Source organism: Sinocyclocheilus rhinocerous, unplaced genomic scaffold, assembly GCF_001515625.1.
Source record: "Sinocyclocheilus rhinocerous isolate Xijiao unplaced genomic scaffold, SAMN03320098_v1.1 scaffold818, whole genome shotgun sequence".
Classification (NCBI taxonomy): domain Eukaryota; kingdom Metazoa; phylum Chordata; class Actinopteri; order Cypriniformes; family Cyprinidae; genus Sinocyclocheilus; species Sinocyclocheilus rhinocerous.
The window spans coordinates 1,146,284-1,162,492 of NW_015664989.1; the positions used below are offsets into that span (position 1 = coordinate 1,146,284).

At 31.2% G+C, this 16,209-nt stretch overlaps 1 protein-coding gene across 1 annotated transcript in view; it reads right to left on the minus strand.

Moving 5' to 3' along the window:
* Positions 1-16,209, minus strand: part of LOC107730562 (bromodomain adjacent to zinc finger domain protein 2B-like) — a 64,734-nt gene that overhangs the window by 21,507 nt on the left and 27,018 nt on the right. The window lies entirely within an intron of this gene.

The following is a 16,209-nucleotide window of genomic DNA, read 5'->3' on the forward strand; positions in this document are numbered from 1 at the left end:
ACAGTCACCACTGATAAGCTACCACTAAATATTGTAGAAACTTCATTTGCTGTAAAGTTGCTTTGCAATAATTTGTATCGTGAAAAGCGCTGTACAAATAAACTTGAATTAACGCAATTATATTTTACTATAAAACTATATTTTTATATACTTACAAAATAAGAACATTTACTTAACAGAAAATAAAGCCTTTTTTTCATTGTGACATTATTTCGAAGTCGTGGCCTAATGGTTAGAGAGTCGGACTCGTAACCCAAAGGTTGTGGGTTCGAGTCTCGTACCGGCAATTTAGGAACATTTTACACCAATTAAGTTTTAATGTAATGCCAAAAAATATATATTTACAGTTTTGACTTACAGTTTTAAATTTATTCTGGATCTCTGTTATAAGACAAAATGCTAAAAAGAAAAAATATTGTATTGCATTATGTATACATTAAGTACTTAAATGCTTTTGTTTTATAGAGGTTTTATATTCTTTTTATATATATTTTTTTTCTAAAAATATTAAACATTAAAAAAAGCTATATTACAGTAATAAGAATCACTACTGAAAACAATATTTCATTTTTAAATATTAACTTATGATATAAATAAATGAATAAATACAGATTTTTCTTCAGTGCTATGGCCATGACGTCATTTATCAAAGCATTGAGAACAAGAGAAATAAAAAAGAAAAGCATGAAAACACACAGAGTAAGTGTTTAAGTCGTGTAGCAGCACATAGAGATGCATCTCCTACAGAATGCAAATGTCAGCATCATTATCGCTTCCTCATTTCCTTCTTCCTCGCTGAAATCTTAAACATGATTTCCTTTTGAGCTAATTTACATCTAATCCTTCATTTAAATGAAAACTCAACACACTGCAAATAAGAGCAAACAGGTGCAAAAATTTTGTTTTATGTTCACATTTCACTAAACTGATATGATACAAGAAATTATTTTTCAAAAGCACAACCAGAGACACCGATATTTCCATTTTTAATTAGCTACTTATTTGGTGTGCACAGGTAAATTAACTTTTTTGTTGTTGTTGCATAATTACTGTCATTTTTAAAAGATTAGCTATTGTATTAAAAATTGCAAAAATATGCATAAATACATGCTATCAGGTCATAAAACAATAACAATAGGTTTCTAGTAATAATAACCAGGTATTAGACTATAGACTGCAAATGAACAATGGAGAGATGTCTTGTCTGTTTAAATTGACGACAGCTTTAATGAGCAGGAATATTGACACACAGTTGATGAAGCACACGCTGCTAGTGAAGAAAACCACATAATAGAGTCAAAGTGATGGAAGAGAAAACATCCAGAGCTCGAGTGAGCGGCAGCTGCTTGGGTTTCTTAACTAGAGTCTGATTTCTCTTTAACGAGTCGATGTGAACATGTTGCACGGCTCAAAATGTCACTGATCACTGAAATGCCACTAGATGAACTCACAAAACCAGCCAAAAACACGTCCATATTTCACCCCAAAATCAAAAGAAAGAAAGGAAATAGATTTTGTTTAATGTAAATGAAGCCTAATTATATATATATATATAAATAAATAAAAATATTTGTTTCCTAACAATATATGTAAAATTCATATCAAATTAAAAAATATATTTAATAAATATATATATATATATATATATTTTTTTTTTTTATATATTTATATAAAAAACACGTTTATAAAAATAAATTAAAATACTCTATTACAGTGATGAGAATCTAACAAGAATCAATCCTGAAAATAATCTTTTCAAAACTACTAAATATATAAACTTTATATTGAAAATTACTATATAATATTAGTTCGCTACTTTAGTTAACATTAACTAAAAATGGTAAATACTGATAAAGAATGTATTAATCTCAGTTAATTTTAACTGAGCAACATGAACTAACAATGAACAGTTGCATTTCTATTAAGTAATGTTAACAAAGTTATATACATACTGTAACAAATGTATTGCTCATTGCTAGTTAATGTTAGCTAAAGCATTAATTAATGTTAACTAACGGAACCTTATTGTAAAGTGTTTTTTTTTTTATATATGTATGATTATTATGACTTCAGTTTCCTGACAAACACCATCACACACTCATCTCATCTACCACAAAACAAACCTGCATGATCACACACTCTGACACACAGGATCAGAAACACCCTGAACCTGTAAAGAGGCAAGTTAAAAGAGGCTTTTCTCTACTCTTGATCACATCTCACCGCAGGATCAAAGCAGAGCTCATCAGAGTCACACAGACAGATGAGAGACGAGGCGTGACTCTTGATAGCCGGGGTTAGGCTGTGCTCTTTAAGCACACACGTCTCTGACACTTACTGCTGGCTTTTACATCAAGCCTGAGGAAAACAAGTTTGGAGAACCAGCCCAGCCATAAAGCTAAACCATTACGATTCACAAGAAAGCCTGGAGATATCGAATCAAAAACAGATACAGATCATCTGAGACTGCAGGGGTTTCATGTATTATTATTATTATTATTATTATTATAAATAATAATAATAATAATAGTTATATGAAAATAAGTATAGTATTTATAAGCATAAACAATAAAATAGTAATAATATAATAATAATAATTATTATTATTATTATATTACTAAATATGCATAATATTTATAAGCATAAACAATTATAAAAATTGAGAAACAGGACCTGAAATGGGTGTCAGATAATGCCGAGTTCACACTGCACGATTTTAGCCCGATTTTTCACTCGCCGACAGGTTTTGCGAAATCGCCAACAAATGCCCGAAATCGGAGGCAAATCGGTGCTCGTTCACGCGAGTGACAATCACGTAGTGTGAATTATCAAAGACGCGATCTGAGGGAATCGCCGACACGTTGCCGACGCCCATGAAATATTCGGCATGCTAAATATCTGGAGCTGTCGATGATTGCAGTGTGAACACAGCAACAACTGAATGCTACCACAGATAGTCACGCAGTGTGAAAACAACGGTGACCCGACGAGTTTGAAAATCGTGCAGTGTGAACTCGGCATAAGGGAGACATACAAAATGTGCAGTGTTGGGGGGGCGCTCAGGGTTGAGAAACACTGTGCTAAATGAATAAATGTAAAAACAATGAACAGGGCCTGTCCAAGCAGATTTTTTCATTCGAGCTATTTGTTTTATAAAAGGTAATTTTGCAAGATGAAAATTACAAAGTGAAGTCTGTGACAGCGATGACACGGACTTAGAGCTGAGATGATTTAAACCTCTTCACATGAGACATGAAAACAAACTTGGGCAATGACAACTACAGGAGAAAAAGGACACAAATATGATTGAGATGAGAATCATGAAGAAGGCTCTTATTCAACATTGGTTTCATTTATGAAGAAAAGAGCAGGTTAAAGTGATGTGACCCGGAGGTTTCATTACATTATCTCCTCCTGACTTCAGTCTCTTCTCAATATTAGCTCTCTGCTCTAAAGTGATATAGCTCTTCAGTCTAAAAGCACTGACGCTGCACAACGTTTCCTTTCATTCCATTTATTATCGCAGGACATTTAGGGGGACTTTGAGAACACACTCCTAATACTGGTATAAGACCATGGTGCAAACCTACAATCAATGAAAGAAATTTAGCAGATAGCTGAATGTCAGAATGTCATAACATCTGACAAGAACACATCTGGCCATATTTCACCCCAAAACCTAATGAAAGATTACAGTGAACTCCAAAAGTCTGATGTCACACTGAAATGATCTGATTTCAAATGTAATTTAAACCAGGAACAAATGAAAAATAAATAAATAAACATGATAATTTTTAGAAACGATTTAGAAATAAAGAACATAATTATTAATATGTGCAATAAAAGTATATGAAATTTTTAATTCTATTCTATTATAATTATGTATAATGATAATTCTATAATAATTAATAATATAATTATTAGACATTATTCAGGTTATATATATATATATATATATATATATATATATACACACACACACACACATATATATACACATACATATACACACACGCACACATATAATATTCATATATTATATATTATAAATAGATTGAATACTATATATAATATTGTATTATTATATATTATAAATAGATTGAATATTATATATAATATATATACACACACACACACACATATATATACACATACATATACACACACGCACACATATAATATTCATATATTATATATTATAAATAGATTGAATACTATATATAATATTGTATTATTATATATTATAAATAGATTGAATATTATATATAATATTATAACATTATATATTATAAATAAATTGAATATTATATATAATACTATATATTATAAATAGATTTTATATTATATATAATATTATAATATGTGACCTGTGCTGGCAAAATGAGTCACAATGAGCAAATTTTCAAAAATGAGTTCTTTTTCTTTTCACAATATCCATTAAAAAAAAAACCTTCAAAATGATGTATGATTTGTTGGAATCGACCAAAATATGACTGAGCTATCAATTTTGTGAAAAATCGAGTTCTCAAGGCTCCAAAGCAAAATCACCTAGCAACGTTGCATCTTTTCCTCCACTTCTTTTCTTAATAATAATAATTACTATATTAATAATCACAATAGTTATTTTTAATTTGATCTTTGTTATTAAAAATTAGAACAAAGATGTTTTTCCATGAAATATCAAGCAAATTATACCTAATGTTCTCATTAAAATAAATGCTAAAAATATCCCATTCTCAATACATTTTAAAATATATTCATATAAAATTATATCTTTAAATTTAAATAAATATATAACTTACATATTTGTTAATATTTGATGTTTTTAATTTATCCTTAAAAGGGTTCACATACAGTATTTTTAGTAAATACAGTATAATCAAATCAGTCAACTATCAGAAATTTACCAAAAAAATTGTCACAATGCATTTAGTTGCATTATGGGTATAAGGCTTTGAAAGCATGCTTAATTGTCATGGAGGAGTCATAAAACTCACATATTCTCCCTCTGTTGATGCTGAGCTGAAACATGACCTAGACGTTTTCATAAGACTCACCCAGAAAGAGAAAACTGCAGACAACTCTTGTGAGACACAATTACTGCAGGGTTATTGCACCTACACAAACGGCTGCTTTTCTGCCTCTGGTCACATCACACCATCATACAGTATGTGTCTGATGACCGAATCTGAAGATCCAAATTAGGGTCATGAAACACGAGCGCAAACATCCAATTTATTTTTAATCAAAAGCAAGAAAATGGAGGAGAATTCTGCTCATCTCGGCCTCTGCTGAATTCAGTGGATGGAAAACTACTACACGCTGAAAATTAGCATGTGTTTTGTGAGATTACAGCCTTTTCCTAAAGATCATTAGAGTAATTAGTCTAAATGACAGCCGTTTATGTCATACTGAGAACTGAAGCCTGATTTAACAAGTTTCATTACATTTCTGATTGTGTTTTGAAAACAGCTGGAAAGAAAAACAAAATAAGTAAGAAAGACATTTTTTTGGAAAAAGTCTTTTTCAGATGTGTGTAATGAGAACATGCATTTAAAACAGGCAAATACTTAAATAAATTTTTTTTAAAACAAACTGTTTACTGCAGTTTAAAATGTTTGTTTTAAAATATTTGTAAATTATTTTCGTAAATATATATTTTTCATTTTGTCTGTTTTAAAATATATTTAAAACAGAAACAAACGGTTCACTGCAAAATCAGCACTAGTAATAATAAAAAATGTTTTATTATTTATTTATTTATAATTTTAAATTATAATAATATCAAAAATGATAAATAAGACATCATTAAAATGATTAAAAACATTAACAAGTACTAAAAGGCACCAAAACATTTTTTTTTAATTTATACTTAAAAAACAATTAATATATGAAAATTATACAAAATGTGCAATCTTCCTACAAAAAGTTGATGCAACAACAAAGAACAATACAAGGCGGCTGTTTCATTAAATTTCCGATTGTGTTTTGATGTGTAATGATGTGAATTCAAAAAAGAAAAATATTGGTAATCTCATCAAGAACAGCCTAATTAGGCAAGAAGAGACTGTCCGACCATTAGGTAAAGTGAACAATCACAGTTTGTTTTGTTTTTACACTCTTCTACACCATTGAAAACTTATTTCAAGCCCACGATTGGCTGGACAGAAAACACTGAAGAAATGATTGGAAATGTGTGTCTAACTTTGTACCTCAATATTGCTGAGTGGAAAAGATGTTTTCCCTCTCTGACATCATTTGCATAATTTAAACTTCAATCACAAAAACAAATAGTCAACTGGCACATTTCATGAAAACAACAGAAAGCGTCTTCCTGTGCAGGAGTGATCTGCATGCAAACAGGTGGAGAATAAATGACAATCACAGACAGAAAGAGAGAGTTCGAGATGAAACAGAGGAAAGGTGCAGAAGAGCAGAACCATGGCATGTTCACTGCCCATCTCTAATCACACTCAATAATGAGAGACAGAGAGAGAGAGAGAGAGAGAGACAGAGAGAGAGAGAGAGAGAGCTTAAATGATTTTAGCAAATGGCTGCAATATAACAAAGAGTGAAAAATTTAAGGGGGTCTGAATACTTTCCGTACCCACTGTATATTTCAATATACTTCCAAATTTTGATATTCAGTATATAATTAACATTGTTGCATTTGCTTTCAAAAAATATAAAAAGGTAGCACATACATGCACTTATAGCAATAGCAAAACAGCTATTGCTAGAAAAGTACATCATTTAAAAAATAATAATAATCAAGACAGTGACCACTTACTGCTTTTTAATAAATTAACGCAAAAATTTCAAAATAGAAAAAAATAGAAATCACAATAGAAAATATTAAAAATAGAAATGTCTTTACTGTCACTTTTGATCAATTTAACACATCTTTGCTGAATAAAAGAATTAATTTCTTTCAAAAATAGAAGAAAAAAAAAATCTGCTGACCCCAAACTTTTGAACGGTAGTGTATATTGTTACAAAAGATTTCTATTTTGAATAAATGCTGATATTTTGAACTTTGTATTCATCAAAGAATGACGAAAAAGGTATCACAGGATCCAAAAAAATATTAAGCAGCAAAAACTGTTTCCAACATTGATAATAATCAGAAATGTTTCTCGAGCAGCAAATCAGCATATTAGAATGATTTCTGAAGGATCACGTGACGCTGGCGACTGGAGTAATGATGCTGAAAATACAGCTTTGCGTCACTGGAATATTTAATAATAATTTATGCATTTAGCAGACGCTTTTATCCAAAGCGACTTAGTGTAATTGTATTTGTGCAAAAAGCCGATCGCTAAGTTACGGCCCCAACAGATGACAGGTGCGTCACAGCGTGGGTCACGAGCCGTCACGAGAGAGCGCCAGAATTCAAATAAACATTATTCCACGTATCTTTGACTTTTTTTTTAGTGGATGGTCTCATTCAGTTTGTGACACTGTATGCTACAAAACCATGTTGCTTTTTACTACCAAGATGCAGTTTTAGGAGCGTAAGTTATTCCATAACAGATACAAACAATAACTGTCCCTGAAGAAATGAGACGTAAAACAAAGGAATAACCATCCATATTACAACGTTATTGCTTCGTTGGACTAAAAGTGCTCTATGGGATGTTCTTCAGTGGACCCTTACCTTTCTAACTAAACCGGGATGTACAGCTGTGGATGCGTTTGTGACTCGTTATTACGATGAATCTGGTACGTACTGCGTTCTGATTATGCTTGTTTTGATGTGTACTGCTTACACAAATTTAGCAAATACATTCCTTATAAGCTTTCCATTGAAAAACAGCCATCTATCGTCGATGCTTGAGGCTTAGACCTTTAGAATGATATATAGTTTGTCAAAATTAATTATGTCCCTTTCATTTAATCTATTTGTAACCATTGACACGTGCAAACAAAGAGCGTTCAGTGCGCCGGCGTCCAGGTGCGGTTAACAGGTTAAATGGCCTTTGCACTTTGTTGGTTATAATGAAAGCATTTGAAAGCTTGTAGAATAATAAGTGAATGGAACAAAAACAATTGTTTTTGTTTCCATTGTTCACAGAATGCTAACTCACGGCCAGCTGTGAACAGCCCTGGCTGCACACTGTATTTATTCAGTCAGTTTATATAGTAATAACTGAAGTGAAGCTGATTTTGAAGTCCTGACCCTCAATAGCACCTCAAGCCCAAGGACGCTGGCAGGCTGTTTGGCTGGACGACACTTCAGATGTCAGCGATGTCCAAATAAACAATGCAGGCCTGCTATTTATAGAAGAGAAGGCAAAAAGGTCAATATAACTTTGTGTTGTTTCTCTGCAACTGTCAGAGACAGAAATAAAAAAGTCAAGATCAAGGTGAACATCAGCGTGACATGAAGGTCTCTCAACATTGGTGGAGGAGTTTATATGTGTGCCACACGTTTGCATTAGTGTGTCTGAGCTGAAAGTAGTCTTTTTTCGACATTATTTTTCTCGCCATTTATGTCATGAAGCACAATATCAACCAATCAGCCATCGCAGTAAAGTATGATTCAATATGTAAAACAAAAACAAATAAAATAATAATAATAATAATAATAATAATAACAGAATTAACATGCATCTAATTAATTATAATTATTTTACTTTTTGTATTTAATTAGTTTTTACTTTTTTAATTGTATTTTTATAATTATTTTATTTAATGCAATTTTTATTTTTTATTTTATTTTTTTGCAATTTTTAGCATTTTTAAACATTTTCATATACAATAAAATATATAACAAATAAATACATAATAAATTGAATAATAATAATAATATTAATAATGATAATAATAACATTTTCAACCCTGTAAAATCATATATAATTCAAACATTACAAAAGAAAATATTAAAAAATGTATGGAATATATTTACATAAATATATAAATAAATATACATTAAATATAAATAAAAAAATCATAATAAATATATATTCAACCCTCGCCCCTCCTCCGTCCAACAGGATGTTTTTTCGCACCCGTTTCTTTCACTGACAAAACTATACAATTATAATCTCATTTCAATTCAAACTCATCATTTACTTCATTCAGTCGTTTGGGAATAAGGTACGCATAGAGCGAATCTGAAGGAATTTTCTGCCTCGGCTCTCATCCAAGGACTCGTTTTATGTGGACGACTGCTGAAATGAGTTACTGAGTTATTGTGAGTACTGGAGCGAATCTCAAGGAACGAGAGAGAAACGGAGAGAACAGAGTGATACAGAACGGCTCTCGATTCAGCATGTTTACTCTAATACTTCCATAGAAATCAAATATGAAATGCTAAATATACATGACTTGTGAATTAACCCAGGGGTGGCCTTAGTCATTCAATTCCACCATTTTTAAATCAATAACTGCAACACTTTACATTAAGTTTTCATTAGCTACATTAATTAACATGAACTAACATTAAGATTAATAAATGATTTAGAAGCATCTATTTACTAACAGATTACTCAGATCAAAAGTTGTATCTGTTAATATTATTTAATGGGCCTGAGCCGACATGAACTAACAATGATCAGTTGTACTTCATTAACTAACATTTACAAACATTAATAAATACTGTAACAAATGTATTGCTCATTGTTAGTTAACTAATAGGGCCTAACTGTAAAGTGTTATGCAATACTTTAAGTAGTTTACTTTTAATTATATTTAAATAATTATTTAATGTAATTTTGCATATATAATATTGCATATGTATATAATAATAAATTAAATATAAATACTATTATAATTATTATTAATTAACATTTTTGATCATATAAAATCACATATACGGTAATTAAAATATTATATATGAAAATATGATAAATAATATTATATAATTATTATATGAAATATATTTAAATAAATACATTTACATATGGATAGGCTCAAGTCTTACAGACTAAAATCCACATAAATCTAAATACTGCAATTTTTATTTTATATTATTTTATTATTTTTTATATTTTATTTTAGGAGTCAATGCTTATAATGTAGACAGATAAATAAGTTCTGGAACAGAGATACTTTTTATATTTATATTTTATTTTGCTAATTATTTAATGTAATTTTAAACACAATTTTCATATATAATAAAATATATCATAATAAAATACTTCTAAATGATATTTAAAAATAAATACTAAATTAAATATAAACAATAATATATGTATTATTATTATTATTGATCATATAAAATCATACATAATTAAAATATTATATATGACAATATTAAAATATGTATGGAATATATGGAAAAAGTCCAATTATAGGCAATTTTGTTTTTGAACTCTAAGTCAAGGCTCATTATGTAGACAGATAAATAGGTTCTGGAACAGAGATAATGTATTTTACCTTCAATATTATCTCTGTTACAGCATCCTGCGTGACTCTTGACTTATATGTCTTTATTGCAATGATTATGTGTTGCCAATAAAGAGTGAAGCTCAGAACCTCATGAAGACGGCTTTAATTTACACTCTGCAATAGATTCAAATCCCAGAACAATATGAGCTTGATCTGCGGAAATTAGCTCGGATGAAAACACTGTCACATGCAGACATGAGTACCTAAAAATGGCCCCTTTTCTCCCATCAATATGATTACAAATGGACTGCTGCTCTAGTGTACCGTACATGTGCCTGCAATCACTGCAAATGTAAACTCAAGCAGGCACGCAAGCATCTTCAGTCCAATAAATATTCCAAACTCTGATTGGTGTTAAGATTCAACATGTCTCTACTTGGTTATGGAACAAGTGCAAGCTCAACAGACAGTGTGTGTTTGAAAAGCAGACCAATGTTATTACACTACAGACAAAAAAAGCAGACTTCTTTCCTTATCCATAGAGGAATTCAATTTAAATTACAGGGTGAGAAAACGTATAGTGTTCACAGATAAAAGTGAGAAGAGTCATTTATAGTCAGCTGCCATGAAATGAAAGGGAGGTTCTGTTCGCGTTTGTTCATAAGCTTCCAGGTTTGACCCAAATCTGCCTTTAGATGTTTCTAAAGCTACTTTATTGACAAAGAGCGAGCCGGGCTGATACCTAGTGTAACTCAGCCTCCATTATGGAGTCAAAGTAATCCTATTTCCAACAAGAAGCAAATACCTCTGTGCTTATTTGACATTTTGTTGCATTATAAAAGAGAGCCTCTCTGATCGCTCAAGAAAATAAACATATTTACTCATATCAAACATATCAAGAAAATAAACATTTACTGAGCAACAGGAAGTTTTGGAACAGGGTTATTACCCACACACATTTAAATAAATATATATAATATACACACATACATACATATATATATATAAAATATAATATAATATATACATATATAATATAATATATACATATATATATATATATATATATATATATATATATATATAAATAAAAAAACTAACTTTTATTTCAGCTAGTTTCCAAGGCAACATTTCTCATTTTCATTTACTTTAACTTCAAAGTACTAATATAACTAAAACTGAAATAAAAATTCATAAAAACTATATAAACGTATTTTTAAAAAAGACAAAAAAAAAAGGAAAATTTAACAAATTAACATGAAAGCAGAAAATAGACAGAAAAAAAATCTAATTCAAAATATTAACATCCATAAAATACCAAAAGAACAGGTTTGGAATGACACAAGGCTATTTTTCTATGGAACATAAAAGGAAAGATTTTCAAGCATCTTCTACATGCAATGGAAGTCTAAATGTCTATTAAAGTCAAAAATTGACTTTTGGGGGGGGGGGGGGTAAAATCAATTTTTAGTATTATAAGAAGTCCATATGATTTGTGCACTATTTAAATTCTCATTCTCCAATCTGCATATTAAACTGGCATGTCACATTTGGATATGACACATGCACAAAATAAAGGCTTTTGGCATCATCAGTGTCTTCAGAAGGCTAAAATATAATGCATAAGTCATACGGACTTTTTTTTTTTTTTTTTTGAGCTTGACTGACATTGTCACAATGAGCTGCTGTTGCATGAATATTTATTAGTGAACAATTCCTTTAACAATCACAGAGGCTGTCTTTTCTAATGTCACAAATTGCAAAATTCATTTGTTTATTGTAATAGTAAACCAGAGAAAATAATGCAGACTCCCATGACAATGAAATAATGGTGGTGCTGGTTATTTGCACATTTCAAACACAGCAATTTGGGCTTTGACTATGAGAAAATAACTCTCAAAGACAAAATCAGTAATCTAATACTTGTTTATCATTTAGTCTAGTCGTTCTGTGGTGGGCTGTTCTGACAGTCTAGGGCGTAATAATAATGCCAAATGCAAATAATAATATCATGCATATCTAAAACAGAAAAATGACTTGTCACTTTATAGATTCTAATCGAATTAAACATGGACAGGATGTGATACGCCCTCATCCTTAAAAAACATCAAAACTACACAAAGTCAAAGAAAATACAAACCAGATGACAATGTAATGAGAATATGACATTAATATGAGAATATACATGGTTTATAAAAATCTAAACGGTTTGAGTTTTTGACTTGACTTAAAACGTAAAACTTATATATATATAAATATATTTATTTCAGTTCATTTTTATTGTATTTCCAGTAATATTTTTTTAATGGATTTTAGTTTTAGTTAACTATAATAACCCTGTTACTTACTACTGAAATAAACCATCAAAATTCAAGACACATTTATGGAGTGTAAAGTTTTAATGGTAAATTTAACTACAATTAAACAAACAATAAATCTGTAAAATGACAAGGATCTGTTACTGAACTAAAAGCCCTAAATATGACATTTCATAAGTGCCAAGCAGTGAACCCTGTGAAATCCCCATATTTATTTTTTCATCTGGTCGAAAACTCCCCTGATACTCAAGCAGAGATACTGCGAAGCTCAATGTTCAACCCCCTCACACCTGCTTCAGACAGATGCTCAAAGTAAATCAAGTTTAACCTCTGAAACATCTTGGCGTCTCCAGTGGAAGACAAGAAACCACAGCAGCTGCGGTTCAATACGGTCGCCGCTCCTCTTCAGAGAGTTTCATCTCATTCTGTTATCTGTTCACAGATTTCAGTTACTCACAGGAGTCACACATTCACACATGAAAGATTCAGACAGAGACAACTGCGTTTACATGAACTGAACAACTAGTGCAGTGAATGGGTGCCGTCAGAATGAGAGTCCAAACAGCTGATCAAAACATCACAAGAATCCACAAGTAATCCATACGACTCCAGTCCATCAGTTAACATATTGTGACGTGAAAAGTTACATGTTTGTAAGAAACAAATCCTTATTAAGGCCATTTTAACTTCAAACCGTTGCTTGTGGCTAAAATTCTATCCATAATATTGCTTCCTCCAGGCAAAAAAGTTGTCTCTTTTGAATCAGGAGAGAAATATGCACAGATCAGTTTTTTTGTCAAAATAGTCCAAAACAGTTCTGAACAAATATTTGGGTAGATTTTGATGTGAGAGGACGACAAGAGATGGAGGAACTTCACTGGAGGAAGTGTTATAATGGATTTTGGACTTAAGTTTTAAATCAGAAACGTCTTAATCATGGATTTGTTTTTTACAAACACACAGCTTTTGTCTTCTCCAGATGTGAACTGCTGGACTGGAGTGATGTGGATTACTTGTGGATTATTGTGATGTTTTTATCAGCTGTTTGGACTCTCATTCTGACGGCACCCATTCACTGCAGAGCATCCATTGCAAGTGATGCTACATTTCTCCAAATCTGATGAAGAAACAAACTCATCCTAATCTTTGGATGACCTGAGGGTGAGAACTTTTAGCAAATTTTCATTTTTGGGTGAAATATTCCTTTAACAAAAATAACCTGCACAAACCACATCAAACTATTTTATCATATGTATTTTAGATTTTACAACTTTCTATATCTCTAACATAATTTTAAAGAGCACAAAAGCACTAACTGTAATCCATCTATTGCAATGCTTGTATCTATTTTACAAAGCCCATCTTCTGTCAACAGCTCAGGGTTGTATTCCAGTAAAGCATGCTGTTTAAATGCTAAGGAACAAATTGCCTTGTTAAAGTAATCATAAATCATCAACACCATCAAACACACTGGAACTGCCCTTGGCCAACACTCATTCATCTCTAAAGAGCAGAGAGCGCTGCGTGCTTGTTACACCGTGAAGGATTCATCACATTATAGTGCCACTTTAACGCAAATGACTGTAAACGTTAAGATGCATAGTTAAAAAATACAGCCCTCTAAAAACAAATTATGAATAGCATCAGCTCGTCTATTGCATGATGTAAAAACAACAGGAAAAACTGTCATTGCACATGTCACTGTAAGATATTTCATGCCCTAGATGCACAACTGAGTCCCAGCGCTGACAGTAATATTCCAGTAACACAACATGAGAGAAAATTCCCAGGGCATTTATCACTAATTCTAGTCTGAAATGATTTATTCAGAAGGATACGATCTGATTGGGTGGTTAGTTTGCAGCTCTGTTGTCACCTGCGGCCTCACGCTCATAAAAACAGGATTATTCTTAGCGGCAATCAACTGATTGTATGACAATTAAATGTATGAATCCAACAACCGCATGACATCATTTTTAAAAAAGCATGTTAAAGTAATGTAAAAAAAAAACAGACATTTCTATATATATATATAACTTATCCAATCATAAATATACAGCAACTAGTGCATGTTTAACAGTATCTTTTCTTTTTTCCTGATAAACTAAAAAAAGCACTTTGCAGTTAATGCATAAAGCTCAATATACATTACTCAAAATACTCAAACAATAAATTATGGGAAAATAGAGAATAAATAGCTATATTTAGCATTTAGCTTTGAAAAAGGACAATACAGCTTTTGATGATATTCAAAATATATCTTAATATTTGTGAATTTGTTCCTGAATGGTTCAAGATTTATTTTCTCCAAATTAGAAGAACTATAATGTGTGTGTGTGCTTTTGATGATAGTCTACATATCTTTGTGAATTTCCCCCAAATGGGTAAAAAAATAAATAAATAGATTTAATGTATCCAAATATACCGCAATCGGTGCATGTTCAACAGGATCTTTTATTTTTTTTCCAGAAGAACAAAACAAAAAAAATGCACTCAATTTCAAACAATGACAAGCCGCAGTACGACACAATGTGCATTCTGGTGCAGGAAGACACGGCACGCATGACAATGAGGCCGCTAATGAAAATCAACCATCAACCTGTGATACATGTGCATTACACCAGAGCCTAGATGTTATTCAGCACGCAGCACGGCTGTTTCTGTTCATCGATTTCCCATTCTCAACATAGAATATAGATGTCAGAGGAATTAGGACTAATATTTGTATGATTACAAACCTGAAACGGTCACGTAACCATCATGTTACTGAACAACTTCCTGTTTCATCTGTTTAGATGGAAAATCAACATTAGAATTTCACAGCAGAAACCATTCATTCAAATGCACAACATGCTTAATCTCTCCTTCACCCAGCAGCAGAAAACGTGCTCTGTGTTTGAACAGTGAATTCTGGGTAATTACTTCACTCCATAAAAGAGCCTTTAAATCATTAAATGTAATCCATTAAAAATCTTGTTTAATGATCGGGATAGTTTAGTCCATTAATTATGCTAATTGTTAAACAAGACAAGTAAACGAGTTGCAAACAATTCCCTTTTTCCTTTTTAAATTCAACACATTGTTTACCCCACTGTCTTTCATGCAAATACAAAAGGCATAACTGTGCAGTTAATTGCGAGTTAAAGATTAGCACGGTGTAATTCTGTTGCATTTAATGCATAAAGAGCAATAAACGTCGCTTTACTCTAAATTAAGGAGAAAAATAGCTTTAATATATAGCTTTTAAAAACTGGGCAATATAGCTTAAAGTCTTTTGATCATTTTGATCTTAATATATATGAAATTACCAAACTTTTGATGATATTTAAAATATAGCTTAATATACAGTGGGTACGGAAAGTATTCAGACCCCCTTAAATTTTTCACTCTTTGTTATATTGCAGCCATTTGCTAAAATCATTTAAGTTAATTTTTTTTCCTCATTAATGTACACACAGCACCCCATATTGACAGAAAAACACAGAATTGTTGACATTTTTGCAGATTTATTAAAAAAAGAAAAACTGAAATATCACACGGCCCTAAGTATTCAGACCCT